Here is a 21,719-nt window from a genome sequence, read left to right on the forward strand (position 1 = left end):
GGGGTGGGGGGCTCCGTCGTCATGTGCAGGGTAATAAACAGCAGGGAAAAACGAACCAACTTCCCAGGGACTCTATAAAACTTCTCTCTCTTCTGCTGCGCCGCCGCTTCTGTTTCTCACGTATTACCAGTGTCGCCCGCCCTCCCTCCGCCCCCGCGGTCTCTTCCTAGCGAACCTTAAATTTTAATTAAAGGGAGACCGTTCGTCGTGAAAGCTCGCCGATTATCGGAAGCGAGTAAAAAGTGTCGCGAATCTCTCTTTACAAGGGACTGCGACACGTTTGCCCCCTCACCCTCGAAAATTGTTCACATTTGGCCGAAGACAGCCCAGGTTACGCATAGGATGCTCCAAGTGGAGACACTCTACAGCTTTATGCACTTTCCTTTACTGCTCGGCGCAGGGGTTAGGTGAGTAGGACGCCCGGACCGAGGGAAGGGGATTGCTCGACGCCGAAATTGCTTGCAGTGTCGAGTTGCCGAGAAACTTTGGATTTCGGACGAGCGGCGAAAGCGCAAGGGGAAAACGGAGTACAAGGTCATGCGTCAGGGCTGATTATTAACTTTTCCGACGAAGATCCTGGCCATCCCAGTGACTCTCCATCGAACTCCACTGTTATTATTGCCAAGATTTTTCATTTCTCGCCAATTTTTTCATTCTTCCTTATAGAGAACCTCCGCCGATGTCGTTTGATACTCGATCTTGAGAATCAATTGAATTTCGTTCGTCGTCGTCGTGACAAATGAAATTCAAAAGTTTCTATAATATGTCATCTGCAATGACATATCCTGTGAAATTTCCAAGGAAATAATACGATTTAGATCGATAAAAATTACCAGCTTGAGAATTACCAATTTTATGCGAGTCATCATATAAAAGACATTATTATAAAAATTGTCCAGGGACAGGTAAATATGTATTAATTAACGTGCTAACTAAAATCATACTGTTACGGAATGAAAAATGAAGGGTTGCATGCTGGAAGAAGTGCATTCTGAAAATTGTTTCAACAGTAAGGGCAGAATGAATAGGAGAGCACGCAACCTTGTTTGCGTTCAAGGTCACGTTCGTCTTAACCCATCTACGCTAAATTCCACTCGAGGAGGCATTAACTCTCCAAAAATAATAAAATTTGCGATAAAAAGGATCTTAGCGTAACAAAGTGATATTAACGTAAATGAAATTTAGGGAAAACTTGATTAACCCCGCTAACTACCGCACGCTTCAAGAAAAGCTCCTTACCCGGGATATTTTAGAAACGTCCAAATTCTTCGAAAATGTTTCCCGAATCGTTGCAATCAAACATTCATTTTTCAAATCACTCTGCTGTCAATTGTTTATAAATGTACAATTCGGTACGAAAAAGACACACGTTTCCAAATTGCAACATAGATTAAAAAAAGCATTTCGTGAAAGAAAATTCTTCTCAGTGACGCACAATGCTCCGAAATGTTCTTCGCCGCGAGGAGATTAATTTCACAGTGGGAGCGTAGATAAGCGTTCCATCCTGCGACGCGCACCTCCATCCACACGTCGATTCGTCGCGCACGCAAAAATCTCACCTGCACGTAGAAAATTTGGTATATATTTTTTCCACGTTGGTACGCATTAATCGGACACCGTGCACGTGTAGAACGAACGTCTTGGATGTACGACACAGGAGCGCGCGGTTGGGGGCGTCGAACGGCGCGGAAGGTGCTGGACGAAGAAGAGGAGGGGCAGGAGGGAGGGTTGGAAGTAGGAGAGCAGTATCTTGGAGACTTCGCACTGTATCTTGAAATGAGTTTTGTTGGATCAATAAGTTCCACTATAAGAACACTCTCGCTCTGTCCCGGTGTATCGGGGTGTTGGTTCTGTCCGTGTTTATCTGTGTCTGCAAATAGATACACGCCGTACATGAGTCCCACCTCTCCTCCGCCCGCCGCTCTTCTGTCTTTTCTTCGTCTCTCTCGCCCGCCCGCCCCCACTCCTATCCAACGACGACGAGCTTCTCCCACGTTCCTCCCGGCCGCTGAACGTCTATGTATCTGTCGCACCAGTCGGCTATGTACGAATAGGATAGTCGCTACAAGCATTTCGAGATGAGTCGAACTCAATCTCGCGACAGACGGGACTCCTCTATCTGCGACGGAATCTACCCTGACGATCGTCACGTGACCGAATGGCTACGCGAATTTCTGTAATTGCTGGTACCGGAAATGCCCTGGACAGAGGTGGAGGTGAGGGAAAGTAGAAATCGTGAATCTATCGATCCCGCGATTGTCAATTCTATCGCATCGCGGATATCGAAAGGAGCTTCGAACACTGTTAGAGTTTCCGTAGAAATCGTTAATTTCCGTGAGGTTAGGCGTGAGAATGGGTCTGCCGATCTCACAATTCCATCGCATCTCGAGAATCGAAAGGTGCGTTTTCTGGTATCAGGGGTAGCTGACCTGGCAGAGGTTGTCAGCTAATTTTCACGCTAGACCGCGAACACGTTAGATATCTATAGCGATAAGGTTCTAAAAGGAAGGAACGGTGTTGCAGCCACCGGAGGAATCGGGGCTTTGCAGTCAGGCTGTACCAATGCCAGCCAAGCATTACCGTATGTACCAATAGAATAGAATCTATATGGGTAGCATCATGGGGGTGGTTACATAAGAGCACACTCTCGCCGATGCACATCGACAGGCCTGCAAGCAGGTACACGTCGCACACGCGTTCACGTGCACCACGACCAAGGTAGACAGTGCAACCAACCAAACAGTGGGCTGCAGTGTCGCTGTGGAGCTAGCAGATAGGGGAAACAATTGCTATCGGCCTGTAACAAATGCGCGGCAACCTGCGTTTGCAAGCCAGCCCGTTTTCCCTCCTTCAATCCCACCCCCCACCTCCCGCTCTTCTTGTCTTCTTCCTGCGACGACTACGGCGATCATTATATTTCCTGATTAAAATAACGCCAATGCCTTCCAGGGTTTTGCGACTATCGTACCTTCTCGGCCCGTCTTTCGTTTCACCCTGTAGATCGTCGGGTGGGGAGCATCTTTTGGCGCTGTGCCTGCGTTACTGCCCTTCCAGCTGATGACAGTGTTAAGTGTCATTGATTTTACGGGTAGGAATAGGAGGATTCGATCGAATGATGATTGTCAAGATGGTCAGGTGGGAAAGAATATTCTCCGAGAGATGAATATTCTCGTTTAACCCCTTGGTTTGCGATTTGTTTTGCTGACTATGCATCTGTGCTTTCGGTATCTGAGCTTTTCACTGTTTACACCGTGTGAAGCATTTTCATTCCCCTTTTTCAGTACTCTATACGCTTCAACCCCTTGACTTGCACTTTTTCTTCTCATTGTGCATCCAACAGTGAGGTATTTACCGTTTCAGTACTGTATTAGGTGAGAAAAGCGAATGTATGACACACCTGTTAACCTTCAGTTTCATAAATTAAAACCTAAGCTAATCTTAAAATTAATTTTTCTCACTAATGTTACAAGGGAAGGGAGTAATCGAAAATTTGTATAGAAATTTCTCCGTTTTCGTTCTCTCGTATCTCGACTGGATTAACACAGATATCTCTCAGCTCGTGGTACTGGCTGATTCAAGAAGATCTTGCCACAATAAACCTGATGATCGAGTCAGGACGACGACGGGGCAGGTTTCTTCCATTTGGAGTTTCTTCCTTTATAAATATCTAAATCTCGAGGCCCTTTTACCGCGAACAGAGAGGAGCCCTTTGTTGCGGACAATCTCGAATGATAATCAGAGTCCTCTTGTGTCTCCCGTGCGTGGAACGGCGGTACCGTTTTACAACGAGTCCCGGTAAATCATTCAGGACCTCCGTGGAAACGTCTCAGCCACGTCACGGGATTTGGTACGCTCGTTCCGCGGACGAGAATTCTTCGTACACCTCTACTCGATCTGGCTGCACGCGGGCCGCGATGCGCGTTTGATAACGAGCCTCGAGTCAGAACCAACCGTTCTAGAGACCCTGCCGCACCGTCCTAGTCCACAGCTGGAGGAGAAAAATTAATGCCACTTGTGGCCGATGTGGCAGGGGCTGCGTTTTATCACGGACACTCTTACGGCCAACTCTGCTTAGGGATGGCGAATGTAGTAATATTCGCTGACCATGGATATCTCTGTTTTCTATTACGCCGAGTAATTCATGAGTATGGTCGTTGTTTAAGGGGGTGCACCACTCCGAGGCGTCTACAAATGGGTAATGTTTGGGAATTTTTTTTACAGGTTACTATTAAATGAAAAGTTTCAATTCTTTTGGAAGATGCAAATGTAACTTTCAGCCTCTTTCTGGAATTTTTAAAAAGTAGAAATGTTTAGTGTTTACGTGTGAAAAAAATTCCCAAAGTTTTCCTGTTTTTGGACGCATCAGGGTGGTGTAACCCCTTAAGAGCTCGATTTCTCGATCAAATATTGCACGACGTAGAAAGTAATTTGTGTACGGTGTGTCCAGTTTCTCTAGCTTTCGAAAATACGAAAAAGTTTGTCACGATTTAGCGGGAGATACTTGAACAGAACTGTTGTTCTAGAACAACGATTCGTTGGCTGCGATTAGGGAGATAATTAGCATCGGAACTATTGTACGAAGGAAAAGTGCGACTCAAATACACTATAGAAGTTTCGATCAGGGGCAATGAAATAGTTGTTGCACTTCTCGAGAAATCTATCGACATGAAAAATCCATTGCTACACATTCCACGGCACCGATTACCTCATTCCAGTGGAGATTGCACGTTACCTGAATAAGCTATGGCTGCTCCCGCGTCGATTCCTATCACGATACGAGGAAACTCGAGCAGGATCCGGATTGCACATGCGAAAATCCGATGCACCGGGGCGACGCTGTTGCGATAGACGCGCAGCTACGCTGGTTCACGCGCGTAATTAGAAGCTGCCGCGAACAATGAGGAGTATAACTTTTATTTCGCTTATCGGTCTAGCCTATCTACTCCTCCTCGGGCTGCCTCCTAGACGCTCCGCGCGTTTCGCGCCAACCGCGCCATGCAGGAAACTATTTAACTGATTGTCGCTTCGAGGTAAACTTTGCAGTCACTTTTCCGCACGATACAGCTACTTCCTGCTCGAGTTACTTACCTGTGTCGCGGGAGGAGCTGGCGTGTGACCGAGCCAGAGATGATTTAGCTGTTAGAAAGGAAGCTCTGGGAAAGTTTCGGCGCGACCTCAACGTATTTCGAGGATCGATGTTTTGTTAGGTGGTGAGGTGTGACAGAGTTGGGGATAATGAGTGTTTCGAACGGGCAGTTGGGGATGAACGCAGTTGTTTTTCGAAGAGTAGGTGGATATTTTGTATATGCGGTTCGATACTGACTGAATCTGAAATTAATTGTATTTGAAATAAGTGTCGATTTAATACATTCGAGAAAGTAAATGGTAGATGAACACAATTATATATCGAATAACATTTTGAATGCTGAATGCTGTTCTATGGCAACGTGCAAAGTTTTATTTGAATTGAGATTGATAGTAACTCAAATATTGAGTACTTTAAATATTGGTTACAGCTATTGCAACACAATGTGTAACTTCAATACAATATTTACATGTTACGAAGTAAAATTATGTAATTTGCAGCTTGTTTTTTTTTGTCTAAAATGACGCACTTTTAATATTTAACAAGGAGATAATAGTGAGGAAGAAACATCGTATCTATCGAGCAAAAATCCAGATATTTTCAAAATGTTACGTTGGCAGGAAATTTGGGCTTAATTACACAGTCGCTTATGCTAGAAATTTTTGATTACACAGCATTAAGTGATCTGTAATTGAAAATGCAATTCAGTTGATTGCAACTGAAATCCCAAATGGCAGTGTTCATTTTTCACCTTCAGATTGTCACTAAAATTTTCTCAATGATAAAGCATTCAGGAACGAGAATGGAAAAATGTCTTATCCAATTAAGAAGGATGTTTAAAAAATTCCGTCGGAATTTGTACTAAAAAAAGAAAAAAAAAAAAAAACAGAAACTTTAAATCAATTCAATGGTTGTCTGTGAATAAAAGGCAGAAAAGATGGAAACAACTTAATCCAGTTTTTCTTACTTATCCGAGTTGTGCTTCCTTCAAGACTTACATTCGTTTTCGTGACTTTTCCCTATCGCCGAGACAGAGGACAGCTCTACAAGCAGATCTCAAAGAAATAACCACCGTCTGGCATATCCACCTACTCAGGGAACTTTTAACGCGGCTCCAAAGTTAAAGTTCACCTTTTCCACCTTGAACCTCTTACTTTCTGACCATCCTGTTCCCCACCCTCATCCCTCCTCTCAGCCCGCTTACGGAGCTCACGCCGGCGCGTCGTCCCGACGTCGGAGTCCTTCGCTCGAGACGTCTCTAATCATAATGGTCGTGGAGTGTTAATGTTCCCGTTAACACAGCTGAGGTGTTTAACCTTGTTAACTTGTGCGACTGCGGCGACTCCAACCGAGTATGCACCTCTGCTTCCCGGTTCTACCGATCATTCGCACATACACTACCGGCCAAAAGTTTGGAATCACTGTGCATTGCAAGTTAGAGAAAAATTCCCAGAAAAAAGTCAACAGCTTTAAGAATTTTTTAACGAATTTTGTATCATTCAAATCAATCGATATGAGATAAATTGCTATTTATCTCCGTAATATCAATATCAAGTCTATGAAAAATTAGTAGCAGATTCAGTGCTGATGAAAATTGGGAGGTGATTCCAAATTTTCGGCCGGTAGTGTATGTGTATGCACAGAGTGGACCAAAAGTCGTGTGCTACTTTAATGAAAATTGTTTAATTTATACGTGGTTTTTTCTTCCTTGCGAACCCTTAAGATGAATACAGAGGAGCATGCGGCAATAGTTATTTGGCGAATTAAGTTTTTCATCGATGATTGCACGTTATGCTCTGACGTACGTTTAAATCTCTTCGTTATTTCACGCATCGATTTCCTTTCAGACTTATTTCTAATTTTATGTCTGACTTTTGGTCCACCTTGTACATATGTTTTGCGATCGTAACTTTGCTTTTTCGACTTGTTCCTGTTTTCCAGCAACATGCAGAGAAATACCTCTTTCTGATACTGCTATTATAAATCTCTGCATAAATATTTTTGACTGTGCGTCAAAGTTAGTAGAAATCCTTTTTCGTTCTATAATTAAAGTCAAGCTACAAATTTACCAAACCACTCATTATTTCCGAATAACTTAAATATGAACAAGCCCTGAGTGTATCATTACTTCAGTCAGCAATTTACCCTTTTGTAACCTGATTTTCCCTCGTTCACGAGAAGAAAAACTACGGTTGATTGGAATTTTACATTTTGATAGGAGAAGCAGAAATAAATATACTGGATAATTATTACAAAAAACTAGAATAATTGTAATTATTAATGTCGCATAGCGTTACAGAGGACTACGTTTGACGGACGGCGTTCCGTAGCAAAAGTCGAATTGGAGATTTTCCAAAGGACAGTATAATTTCGAGGGGATCCTCCGGGAAAATGAACGCATTGAACTTCAGATCACGCGGTAAGAATATATATACAGGATGGACGTGAAAACGTCGGCAGGGTTTAGCGTGGCGATTAACGCGGGGGTTAGCGGCAGCCATAATCAGTTTCCACGGTAGGACGGTCGGTCAATCGACGGAACGACAATTTCTGAAGGTATTTTCAGCTCCCGGCGGGCCAGTCTTCTGCAGGAATATATCGATAGGACGAGCATTATCATATTATGGAACTCTCCATACAGTTTCGGCCGACCTCCCTTCCTTAATTTAAATTCTATTACACCCGATCTCTATTCCCTCTTTCCTATGAATATTCAAACTCGACGAGACCAACCTCCAGCCAGCCCAGCCGGCCGTACTCTCTCTCTCTCTCTTTCCACCATCTATCGAGTATCCAAAGAATTAAATTAATATACCGGGCAAAACAGCCCCCATTTCCCTTCCGACGTCTCCTCCGGGCCTCGTCGCACCAGAATCCACTGACACATCCCCTTAGAGAAGCTCGTCTCGGCGGCCATTAACGTCATTTTCGTGATAAAGCCGGATAATTAGCCTGGAAAATCAAGATCCAATCGATCTGGGCAGATTTTCACGCCAGCCTGCGCGAGCCTCGCCGACAAATTTTTGATCAACGCTTCAGGCGTTTCGCTGCTTTATACACCCTGCCCTTGTTGCCATATTAGATTTAAGATGCGATTTCACACGTAATTTACACATTCTTGGGAAATTCACTCGTGCCTTTCTCTTCTTCAAGTTTTATCGAGCTTCGACCATCGCGCACCCCGGACGCCGGGTCAATTTTGACCCAGAGCAACGTTTCAGAAGGAGATCTTACTTTTCTCAATATTTCTTTTAAAATGATTTTCAAAAATGATTTTACTTCGAAAAATAGGAGCGTAGGTACGTTTAACGATGGAGTAATTACAATTAGAAAAATATTCTTAAAGCTGTCTGTTCTTCGACCCTCCAGGTAGATATCACTTCTTACCTCGATAATTTCTATACTCAACAGTACCCAGTTCTAATAGCGATCTAAACCACGTACGATTCTATTATACGTACATCCAAAGAAGATCCAACAGTTCCACTTCTACTCCGAAAGTTAAATCGCAAAGCTATTCGCAGTCTGTCGAATCCCACTTGTACCGAAATAATTTCACCACTGCAGAAACTTTTACACCGAACGAGGAATAACATTGAAGGTACGAAATGATTGAAACGTTACGAGAAGGTGCATCCGAAGGATTGAACGGTTGGCGAGTCTGTGATCGGCCATCGAACGTGTAGATTAGAATCGTATTCAGAATATTTCGAAGCCGCGTACAAAGCGTGCCCGGTAATGAATCACGCGAGCTTTTGTTGCAGACGCATAATGATCGCGCGAGGCGAACCGACCGCGCTATGAAATGTAATATATCGCTCGTAATGAAGCAACATTGTAAGACACCGGCCACTTAAACAGCCGTCGCTAACGGGCATAACTTTTCCACCCAACCCGAAGACGATATTAATCGCGTATACAGCGTTAATGCGCGAGCCATAGCATTCATTAGGCGGCTGGCTTCGATCTTATCGGTTTCATCTTGCAGAGGTAATGCACTTGGGCGCGCAAGGGTGCATCTGGAATCGCTCGTCACTCGTTGTTTCGACGTGACCGCACTTTCGATTGGACAGGAAAAACCGTGAAACTTGGCAGCCAAACGTTCTACTTTACGTATGTATATAGAGGAGAAGAGAGGAAGGAACGGAGGTGGAGGAGAACCGAGGTACCGATGAGAATTTAAGAAATATTCGTCGGGTTTACTTTTCCATTGGGCGTAATGTTCGTGCAGCCACGTTATAGGAAATAGCATCTACTTCCCGGTTATTTGCAGTTTTCACGAAAGAAACGGCGTGTAGAAGACAGAATTATTAAGGAAAGCAACATCCGGCTTCCATAAAGAGATATGTAATTCCTACCGCTTTTGTTCAAGCTCGACTAATCGCTGGCATTATCGCCGGCTTCAACGATTCAGCAATGAAGTAACCACGAAAATAGTTTGTATATCTAGAATTGAATCGGTCTAATTAATGCTTGGAGCCGTTCGAGAATTTTATCGCTGACTGCTTTCACGCTTCTGCTCGATATTGGTCATAATTGGGCTATAGAAGCGTGTACGAATAATTCTTCCACGAGTTCCCTCTTCAATCTTCCTCTCCGCGCCAGGAGTCTAACCTATACGCTCTAATAAAAGTAGCTTTTTCCTTAGTTGCAAACATAGAAATTTCTAATTGTTAAACTCCTTTATTCACCTTCGGATAACTAAATAGTTCTTGCGTAGAATTTAGGTTGTTTCGTTCTTCACTCACATCTTTTCCGTACCATTGTTTCAGTTTTTCTCGTTTTCTCCTCTAATTCGTATTTTCCATCGAATTTCCAAAATTACTGGATATCCGAATTTTAGGCAAATACTTGGACGTTTAACATTACCATATCGAGTGCTGAAAACTTTTCTATTGATCTAATATACAGGGTGTCCCATGGGTTTCCCTACGAACCTAACCTAACTTTTTCGTATTCCGTGATTAACGATGAAACGAGAAAGGAAGTGAAATTATCTCGGAATAAGAATACACAGCCAGTATTTCGTTTCTTCCTAAAATTAAAAACGAAATTTTCCTCCAAACTGATCGAAGCACTCGCAAAAATCAGAGGAGGGTCACAAAACGATCATTTCCTAACCGTGTCCTAATTAAAAAAAAAAAAACAAACTGCCAGGCTTGAATCCCTCCGAAAGGCGGTCGTTCTTTCGATATTAACACCGCCATCGGTCACGCGAACGATCGCCGAACAGAGGAATCCAGCCGTTGGAGACGTCAGGCGTAATACTGTTCCCGAGTTTTTCCAAAACCCGAGTGATCCATCATCGTCCACGTGTAGCGGATAGCGAGCGGCGCGGCGCGCGGCTTCGAAGACGCGAATCGGCCGAGGTCGAAGCAAGTAGACCGTGTCCTTATAGTGCGGCCCGGTGCCGGGAACACCATTTAATGACGAGACTTGGGCTCGCCTTGTTACGCGATAAATGTAGAAACGTAATTATTGATAAGCGTTAATGAGCGCCGGCGTTGTATGCAGGCAGGGCGCACATCATCTGAATCATACAGGCGGCGGCCGACGCTGGCTTGCGCTTGCTCACGCACAACGGCTACTCGGTGCAGCCATTGTTCGGCAAGATGCACGCGCTCGTACACACGCGTGCAAATGCGCGCACACGGGGAGGATCGACCGCATTATCGAGCCGCGGAACTACACATCGACCAAGGAGATTCGCCCGGGTAGGGGTCGGAAAACTCGGTAAGATCACTCGATAAATGTAGCGCGTCGAATGAACGCCAGCCCTCCAACTTAGATCCAGCGATCTTGATCGTGGTCCGTCGTGCACGACGCCGCGGCTTCCTTCCCTCCCCTCCCCACCCCCTATCGCCCCTCCCTCACCCCCGTCGCTCCTCCTCGCCTCTTTTCATCGAGACCGAGCCGCGCAACCGCCCTCCCCTCCCCAACCCTCCAACGATTATTTTCCTTCTCGTGACTGTACACTTGGGCACACGTGCTCGCTTTTACCCTATTGTCGACGCATTTTTGTATCAATGCCTGAATTCTGCCTCGTCGAAGCTTCGCGGAATTTTTTAACCCTTTCCTGATTGCATTCTTTTTTTCTTCTTTTGTGAATTTTGTATTTATTTATTTAGTAATTATTGCGTGTGTGTGTGATGAATTTTTTCCAGGTTTTCAATGTGTCCCACTGGTCAACCGAAGGGTTAACTCGTTTTGTATACGCGATGAAATTGCTGTTTGTGAGATTTGAGGAGGTCAAGTTACACTATTCTCCTTTTTACTATACTGTAATTTCATTTGCACTCGCATCAGGTGCGAGGGGCAGCTTTGTGGGAGGATTGATATTTATTTAGGAAAGAGAGAGGTTGTAGATTATTAAAAAAATTAGATGTGACGTGACTTCGTATTGCAAAGGACTAAACACATTTCATAAAGCTGTCACCTTTAGTGTAATTTTTTCTTCTGTTTTTAGGAATTGTTTATTTATTCGTTTATTCACTAATCGTCGCGTATGTGTGATGAATTGTAAATTGAGGTCAATTTTTCCCAGGTTTTCAATGTGTCCCATTATAACAGAGCTGATTTTAGGACAAGGCGTGAGAAAGAAAAGTAATCCTCGTAGAAATACTATTTCTGGTATAATTTCCAGTCGAGAAATCGAACATTAAGATGTCGAGATAGCCAAAGAAAGAGAAAAGAAAAAAAAAAGACCCTCGAGTGTAGCGATGATATCGCGACAATTCGAACGAAATTCGTGAGGTTTGAAGAATGGTTAACGACATTCCGCTGTATTTTGAGAAGGAAACAAAAATTCCACGGATTGACGTACCACATCGAACGTTTCTCTCGAATTTCCACGGAAACTCCTTCGTAATAATTCGATCGGCCCGATCGAAAAATACGAGAAAATCCAAGCTGTTGTAATTAGATCCACCCTGTCAGTTTAATTCTTATTAATTGTCCTGTTCCACGTCATATTCTGCCGAGAGAATTCAATTAGAATCAACGCGAAAATTACTGACAGATTTGTCGGACGGAGCTGGCTCAGTATTTCCGGAAAACCGTGATCGACTTCGATTTATGATCTGTCGAAAAGGAAGAACAATGAACGGTAATAATTTCTAACGGACCAGCTTCGAATTGGACTTTGACGAACATTCGCTTTAATCGCTGTCTAATTTCAGCCTTGTCAGAATTCAAGAACCGTGGAAGAATTCATTTTCAAATTATTGATAGCTCAGGTCTGTGAACCTAACTTTCCTCTCTATTCGCCTCAACGAAATTCCACTTTTATTCTCGATTCTTACGCTACACGTTGTACATCGTGAATCGGTAAGTTTGACCCCAAATCGAAGAAACTCGCTGGAGCAACTCGTCGCGGGGGCATTTGTTTCCAAACTCTTGGAGCATCGACGTCCAAATTTTCTCAGCCTCTCTCTCTCTCTTGAGAGGAAAGGAGAGAGGTGGATGAGAGGGGAAAAAAGCGTGGAATCTGGATCGGCATGAACTGGACGGCCCAGTCTGTCAACGAAGTTGAAAGAAGGGAGCCGAGAAGGTAGATCCATGTTAGCGATATCGCGTCCAGGACGAAGCCAGGAATCCGAAAACACGTGGCGTCAAGCCCGTAACCAGATCCCGTTAAGACTCTCGGTTTCTCGGTGTCGCGAGAGCGCAATCTTCGGAATCAAACGAAGGCATAGATCATTCTAAATATACGCTCCCACCAGCGAGCCGGCGTGGCCGCCTCCGCCTCGTCCATTCTCCCGAACCGGCATCGTCCCGGCGGGTAATTCAAAGCGTCAGGACGATAAGGCATTCGCATAACTCCTTTTGAATTATTTGAGTTATTTCACTATTAGAAATGGTATGCGACTCTCGCGACGGTCACGCCGATGCAAACGTTTCTCGAACCATTTCACCCTTCTTCTACATCCTTTTTCGCCACTCTGCTGCATCCAACTCTTTCGGTATTAATAGCTGACGAACGCTTTTCTCGGAGATCGCTTTGATCGAAAATCTGAACGGTGTTCTCTATTCGAAAGAGGTGGGTTTAGGTGGTGGTTCCGCTTTTCTGGTAAACTGTGAACGCTGGAAAGGGCCTGATTAATACAAATTTCCCACGGTCGTTGGAAATGCTACGGAGTTCATGTTAGACGGGTAATAATTGTAAGCGAGTGTTCCGTCTCGTGGCTCATGATGCTCATGCCGGTGTCGTTGACGTCGTCGTTTAGACGATGTACGGGCCGGACCGTTTGCGTCGGCAATAATTTGTCGAATGAGAAGTAAACTCGTACTATCGCGGGGAGAAAATATACGTTGACGATGTCTGAGTGAAATAGTGCAGGGAACGTCCGGCGTACGGACTTCAAACGATTTTCTAATATTAAATGCCATTTCGAGAATTACGATGTATCCCTTGCGACCTCCATTATTAATTGCGCCAGAGTGGAATGCATCGAATGTTTCGGAATGAAAAGTAACGATGTTGGCTACATAGTACTACATGGTACGCGTGCAGTGTTCGCTTGTTAGTTTTGCGAGCACTGCTGAAGATAGATGTAGGTATTTATGAAACATTCTTTTCGTTTTTTTTTGTTTTTTTGGGAGGCTGGTGTCGAGATAAACACTATGGTTCTATAGGGAATGTGTAGCACTTAGATTGCAAGTTTTCCAATTCAACGTAGTTTTCGAAATGGAAGCATTTGTGTATTAAAATGGGTCACTCTGTATAAGTTACACTGGGTAGTTATGGAAAATTGTCACATTGATACAGTGTGTAAAAGGCATATTTAGTCCGGTAAACCGTCAGGTCTCCCTTATGTTCAATTCATCAATGTAACACATCTACAATCAAATTTTCCAATTATACGTTAAAATGGGTCACTCTGTATAACTCAGCCTGTATCGTCTTCAAAGTGTAAAACTAAGTAATAGAAGGGGTCCAATAAAGTAAAACGCGTATTTAGTCAAGTAAACTTGAAAATAGGTCACTCTGTACGAATCATGCTGTATCGTCTTCAAAATGTTAAGTAAAGTAACAGAAGGGGTGAAATAAAGTAAAAATTGTCCCATCAGTGTGGTATCTAAAACTCATACTTTATTACAAATTTCGAGCATAACCACTCATGTTCAATTCTTCCTCGTAGCACACCTATAATAACATTTCTATTTGCAACCGCGATAGAATGTAAAGTAAAAATTGTCCCATCAGTGTGGTATCTAAAACTCATACTTTATTACAAATTTCGAGCATAACCAATCATGTTCAATTCTTCCTCGTAGCACACCTATAATAACATTTCTATTTGCAACCGCGATAGAATTCCGCACTTTCTTATTCTCGAGTGTACTTAACGTGTGTTTAGACCAAACGAACGAATTCTCATTCGCCCCCACTTCCAAAAATTCTTCACCCATTCGTTTACGCTCGTTTTGACTCGAATTTTGTCAAAGTAGAACGCGACCGGGCATTCGTTCGTTTGGTCTAAACGCACCATTGCAACATTACTACTCGTAAACGTCGTTACGTATAGTTCAGGTAAGCGACAATTTCCATATCGCGTGTACAACGGATGGTACACGAATTTTCTCCTCAAAGCTCCAAACTAAATCAAAGTACCAAGAGTCTCTATAACATAACAAATGCAACCCTCGTTTAAAAATCCGTGGAAAAACGAAAATTTCTTTCCCATTCGAACTAGAACACAGGCTTGACCGTGAATCGTTCCAAGCTCCGTGTAAGACGAAAAGGAAGATCCGCGAGAGAATGTGTAATCCTCGGAGTCCGCACGCGCCCTTTGTTCGTTCGATAATTGCAAGTGAGCGGTCAGCCGGCGCGGCGCACGAGGTGTGACGACGCCTCGTCTCGGTGATTATCACGTCGGTCACGATTACGCGAAGCGTCGCGCCGTTTGCTCGCCGCTCGCGAGGCAACATCGTCCGCACGACGACGATCTCGTCGTCTTCGTCGGCAGGTCCGTCGAGTGAATGCTCTCGACCGCTTAGCCGAGTGAGCCCCCAATGAGTCCTCTCGCACGCATGGTAAACTTGTCATTTTTATAACTGTTTTTGTAAGCGGCCGCTTTCCGGCTTCTATAAATTACGCAGTTGGCTTCTGTTACGCTCGCGTGAAGCCGCGACGGGTATAGCGGCTTTGATCTGTGGGAAATGTCTTTCTCTATATCCGCCCCCCTCTACGCGACCACTCTCTCGTCACCTTTTCCTTCCTTCGCTTCGTGTAGCTACGCTGAGAACGAAAGGCGGTTACAGGCCGACTTTTATTCCGCTTCCCTTTTCGACGAGTTCATTTCTTCTCCCTTTGTTCCTTCCATCGCCTTCTCCTTCCTCTCCACCCTTCTGTTTCTTTCTCTCGATTACTGTGACTTCTGTTTCGATTTCGGGTAGAGAGTAGTTTAGTCAAAGACTCAAATTAAGGGCGAATATTTTTTTGTAAGGCAGAAAGTTCGTTTGTATTTGTCCGTGATTTGTTCCAACGTGGAATGGTAAATTAGTGTCTTTTGGTAGGTAGATTTTGGAGGAAAAGTTTTTGTAGACTTCGGAGGATTAGTAGAAAAATAGATATTTAAAAATATTTTTAATGTGACCAAATTATGAGGTCTTTAAATCGAATCGAAATTCCAGGTATGAAACGCTAATTTTCTACGGGAGCACGTTCATTCGCGATCCTTCGAGACATTTGTATTTCAGCGTACATAATGGAAAGCCATTACTGACTTAGAAGAAGAGAAGGTTGTTTCGAAAGAATCTAATACAACAAAACTGTCGCCTCAGTTTCACACTTTCAATTGTATATTCCTACAAAAAATTCAAAGAAACTTACAATTTCGATAATTTCCAGTATATTTGCACGAATTGAATTTACTACACTGTTGTATTTCTAAACTTATTTCGACATCAGTTAAACTACCTTGTGTAATGTAAAACCAAAACAAGCAATGTTCACCTACCACTCACTTCGAGCTCGATTATTTCACATTTCGACGACACAAATGTTTTGTTTACCATTGCCTCTTTCGAACATTTATATTTCCAAGCCATATCGAACATCGACGGTGCGTTTATTCCATAATAGCGTAACGTTGTTCAAGGATGCATCCGCGAAAGGTCATCCTCGCCGAGCGTTTATTAAACCGGAAGTTCTTGCAGTCGGTTATCCACTCATTGAACGCAGCGACAGCGATAACTGTTCAATGGTTCGTGGCGAACGCGTCTGGTGAAATTCCAGTAGCGTTTCTCCATTATGATTCCTCTTTTCCCCAGTTTCTCTCTCTCTCTCTGTTCCTCCTCCCTTCTCGTTTCTCTTCCACTCGCTTAGCAGAGATTTGATTTGTCGCGCGCGCGGGCGCACGCTTTTGAGCTACGATAATGGCGTCCTTCCAGGCGCCCGCTCATCCCTTCAACTTAAGCGACGTTATGCCCAGCGATGTACAAGAACGCGCCGCGTCCTGGCGACACTGCCGCGATTGAGAAAATCCTTTCCTCTTCTTTAGTCACTCACTTTCCGCCGCTTTGGGATCAACCCTCCACGCAGACCGGAATTTACGCGCTTGCGTCCGGGGATTGAGTGTAGTTAACGTTTCCTGACAAATGCTGGCCTTTTGAAAAAATTTCTTGCTTACAGGGGGACGGCCTGAAGTGATAATCACCGATGCTGGTGAAACTTTGGTGTACGGTTGTACTGAAAGAATATTTGACACGTATTCTTCTTGTTTATTGGTAATCGTTCGTATCGAAGGGGTAGAAATCGTTCTCAATATTGACATATTTGGTGAAAATTATTTGTTATTTTTCAATTTACGCTATTCTTGCATCTCTGATAGTTTTTGAGATATTGGACCAAATATATTTACAACTTTGAGAGAGATTTTCGTCTCTTCATCGTGGATGATTGCTGATATAGAAAAATACGTGTCGAATATTTTTTTGAGAACTACTATGTACCAAAGTTTCATCAAGATTGGTGATTGTCACTTCCGGATGTGCCTTTGTTAGACAGAAACATATCATGCAATTGATTATGGACATAAATAGGTTTCTTCGTTTCTGTAATCAAGAAAGTTGCAACATTTCTAGATTTTATTATGGACCATTAAGTCCCTTAGGAATTCTTTCTGTATTTGTTGATAATCACAGAGACTTTCATTCGAAGTTTCTTTGGAATCTGGAATTTAGGGCAGATTAGAAGAATTATTCTAAACTTTCTGTAATATAGCATAACAGATATTACATACTATTCTCAAAAAGTGATAACAGAACTGTCAAAGTGTCCCAATAATTTTGACCACACCTTAAGTTTCATAAGTTTCAGCTTAGAGATCATCCACTTAACTCCATATTCTTCACCAAACTTCGTTCCACTCAAAATATACAAGTTATTTAACAAAAATATAATTATCAGAAAAATTAGAGTACATATTAATTCGAATGGAATTAATTCTTTTACCTCCATACGGCACATGAAATGTCACATTTTATCCTGTTATCTCTGTTACGGATAAAAAAAGGACACGTAACGTATTAATCATCTGTGTCGTTGAGAGGTTCGGAGTTTCTAATAAGCCAACATTTTACAGTGACTTTAATATTCGTACTTGGTAAATGGCACCGGTTGTCATTCTAATTAAACAGTCGAAAAATACTGGAGAGGTGATCTCGAAACGACAAGTGGAGGACCAAGGCGATCATTCGGAAAACCGGTAAGCAAATTTATTCGCCTGTTGTTGAGCGACGCCTTTCGACCGCGTCCGGCCGTGTCATTACTCCCTTTCACGATCCTCGTTAGCAAAGACTCACGCGCGTAAAGCACGAATCCTGTAATAAGGCGTTCGCGTAGCCGAGCGAGTCGACACAACGACATCGTCTTTATGGTTCGATCGTTACAGTTATGTTTCCCATGTGAAATTTCTCTTTGTTACCTTTTTACTTGGCAAGCGGCGGAGCGGAGCAACGTTTCTCCACGTGGAGATCGAAGCGCATTTTTAGGAATTCTAATTTTTTCTTTAAATTCATGTCTTACGTTCAGATTTTGTAACATAAATTGATTTTTTTGGTAATATATCGTATTACTGAACGAAAGAACGAGATGTATGGAAAATATGCAAATGTTTACATGTCGGTGCCTTTAAGAATTTCTGTTTTCTTAGCATTTTATTATATGCGTTTGGTTTTTCGTTGATACTTTTTCTACCGTTATTCTACGTATCGTTATTCTACCATTATTGTGTCGTTTATTTTGCATGACCGTATGAATGTTTCATTTTGATGATTTTGAAATGAACCTCGTTTCTTGCAGCCATAGAAATAGCTATGATGTCAGTTAAGAGATACTCTTAACAGTATTTAGAGTACTTAAGGATATTTATTTACGGAAAATGTAATTCAACTCATTCTTTTCACTAACAATAAGTCATAAAGTAATTCAATAATTTCAAAAAGAGCAATATTACAGGTGCCAGTTTCAAACATTCCAACAACACTCCATCGTAATCGAAAAATTTCTATATCTTCGGACCTAAATTTATGTGACCCTTTTCCATCTTGTAGAACACGGTACCAAAGTTTGGCCACCTATTTCCTTGTCACTCTGTCGAACACTTTCTTTTTAACCTTTCAACCTATTTCAACGGAAACAGCAACCACGCGCTACTCTAAGGAACTTACGGGGTTGTAAAAGAAGGAAAGAAAGGGACAAACGAAAAAATATTATCCAGCGACCGATCGAACTGGGAGAAATCAGCGTGTTTAGCGGCAGAAGAACAGAAAACGTTTTGGATTAACGAACGTTCCGGGGCAATTAGCGAGTCGAATTCGTGTGAAGCAGCGGTGGCGTCGAACTGATTCGTGGAACTGGTGGATCCACGGAGGAAGAGAATTACGTGTCGCGCATAGGCCGCGTGCAGAGAACACGTAGGAACGTACGGGCGCCATGGCTGCGGCTGGGCAAGTGTGTAATAAGATATCCGCGGATACTCGAAGCCCTCAATTGGCTAATTTACCGGCAGTTAGCGGCTATCCGACCGCTTAGGTCATCCTAACGTGGCCGGGTATTCGGCCTGAATAATTTATAACTGCCTGTTTACGAGAATTGAGAATAATGAATTTCAGCGGCAATTCGCACTCCGACGCATCATTGACGAACTACAGCTGGCTATCGAGCCGGCTCGGATGTTCGTTATTAGGTGATACGATGATACGTTCACGTCCCGTGAATAACATCCTTCTTCATTACGATGCCCGCGAACCAAGCGAACGTTACGCGCTCTGCACGTGATGGAACTTGATTAACCGAAGGAGATAATATCCTGATCATCAGCGGGATTGATGCATCTGACAAAGCTGCCGCGAAGATCCTATGAATATCGTGCCACTGCTTGCTCCGAACCGTGGAAACATCGTTGACACTCCTATCGATTCGCAAACTTTCGTCTCGCTTTGTCCGGTGGAAAATGAAGTGAAGATGGAAAGATTGTCTTGAAGTTCTGAAGAGATTTTCTTGTAAAGTTGAACGAATTGAAGATCGAATTTGTGACTGTTTATTGAGAAATATCGAATAATTTGTCTAAGGTAATATTTCCTCCATTTTCTAATATTTATACTTTTTAAAAATCGGAGAAGAAAGCTGAATGTTACGTTTATGTCCCCTGGAAAAATTGAAGCTTTTCATATGGTGGTTACCTATGAAAAAAATTCGTAAACTTTAACAATTTTTAGACGTCTCTGGATGGTGACCTCTTTAAAAAGATCGTCTGATTTGCCAGCTGTTAGCTCATTTGAACGTTTAAACGATTACATTTTTGCTACTTTTATGAAAATTATGACTAAAGTAATGTAACATTGTTTTTCATTTAATGTAATATTGAGTTCACACTCCTGACATATCTTCATATTTTTTAAGATGGCAGTAAACAGTTGTAGGAGCCATATTAAATGCACGACATGGTTCTCTAAGGATAATTTTAGACCTTCGTCAATTGTTGCTTCAGTTTCATTGTAAATATTCAATGTTGAAACACTTTAATCGAATTTCGTGAATCTCCATATTTTCCTGTGCAAATTAGTGCAAAAGTGCGTTGAACGAACAGCGCCAAGAAGCAACCTCCTCGGTATTTTATCGCTAAAGCAGCTAAATCGAAATTCACAACTTATCAGAGCTCAAAAATGTGACTCACTTTGCGAACAAAGTAGCAGCCAATTTGAATTCAAAATTATTCCACTCGAAACATGCTCAAATGCAAACACCGTTCAGGAAAGCAGGTAGCAGAATATTCACAATCAGGAAATTAGTTATCTGAGTAACGAGCTACATTTTAACGCAAGATTTACCTACCAGATATTCCACTTGTTTCGAACTTCATACACGCGATTAAAACACCAAAAAATTGCTAAAACTCCTATCGAAACTCTAGTGGAAAATAGAATTTCTTTACTTGGAAAACTGCGAATTGGAAAACTGTGGTCTGGTGCGACAAAGAGCGCGTAACATTCAGGAAATTAAGTAGCAGAATATTCAGAGTCAGAAAATTAGTTAGCTAAACAACGAGTCACTTTTCAGCATGTAATTAAATCTTGAAAAATTTCTCGAGGCTTCTATCGAAACTCTCGCGAAACAGAGCTTCTTAACCCTTTCGTTGCAGCGAATTTTTTTCCTTAACGCGTATGTGTTCTAGTGCGTTCTTCCGTTCTTGGGTCTTTTTTGACCCAAAGACCTTATGCGCAACAATTTTCATAAACTTTCAAAGCAACCTCAAGAGACCACAAATTTAATAACAGCAAAAATCATTTTAAAAAATAATAAGGCGATGGGTCAAAAAAGACCCGGGCACCGAGCACTGTCAATCACATCTGCACAAAATCCAGCGTTTCGACTGTATAGTTAAAAAATTTCGCTGGTCAAATTAAGTTGAAACGTGCAAAACGTAAAATTAATCAGGGAAGTGCAGCAAAAAGCTCCCAAAAGTATGAAAACTTTCTAAACGCCTCTAGCCGAGAACAGCGACGAAAGGGTTAATTGGTCGAGAAAAAAAAATGGAAACAGCGAAGAGGTACGGTTCTGTTGCAACGAAGAGTTGAGAGAGCAGAAGGCAGATCTTAATAGGACGCGTGTTCCTCGGCCGATATGCTTCAGATATACGCTGGAGCGTGTAGGTGTCCGGCATCGAAGCGCTTCCGGTGACCAAGCTGGGTCTCGCCGACGAGGAGAGAGGCGGGAGGCAGGCCGATGTAAGTGAGCAGTCAAAGAGATGGCGCCTAATAGATTGGTTTGTAGGTGGACGCATTATCTGCGGCGCGTATGTGTGCGAGCGTGAACGACGATCGAGCGTGTAGAGCAGTGTGCATGGCCGAGGGCGGAAATTAGTAATGGAGCAATGAGCACCGCACTGAGTAAAGCTGTCGAGTCCGCGGTTGTTCAACGGGGGATGGGAAGGGAGAGTTGCTCGCCGTGACCGTTTCGTTCAACGAGATCACGCGTGGATTTGGACACACACGTGAACGATCCATTGGCACAAATTTTCCTACACGTTCCTCCGATCCGTTTGCAATGTCGGTAGTCAGTTTTTGGGAACGGCCGAAAGTTTCGTTGGAATTTTACGCGGACTATTTTTCCGGTTACAATTGGGTA

The sequence above is a fragment of the Habropoda laboriosa genome, unplaced genomic scaffold, assembly GCF_001263275.1.
Source record: "Habropoda laboriosa isolate 0110345459 unplaced genomic scaffold, ASM126327v1 scaffold120, whole genome shotgun sequence".
In the NCBI taxonomy this organism is placed as follows: Eukaryota; Metazoa; Arthropoda; class Insecta; order Hymenoptera; family Apidae; genus Habropoda; species Habropoda laboriosa.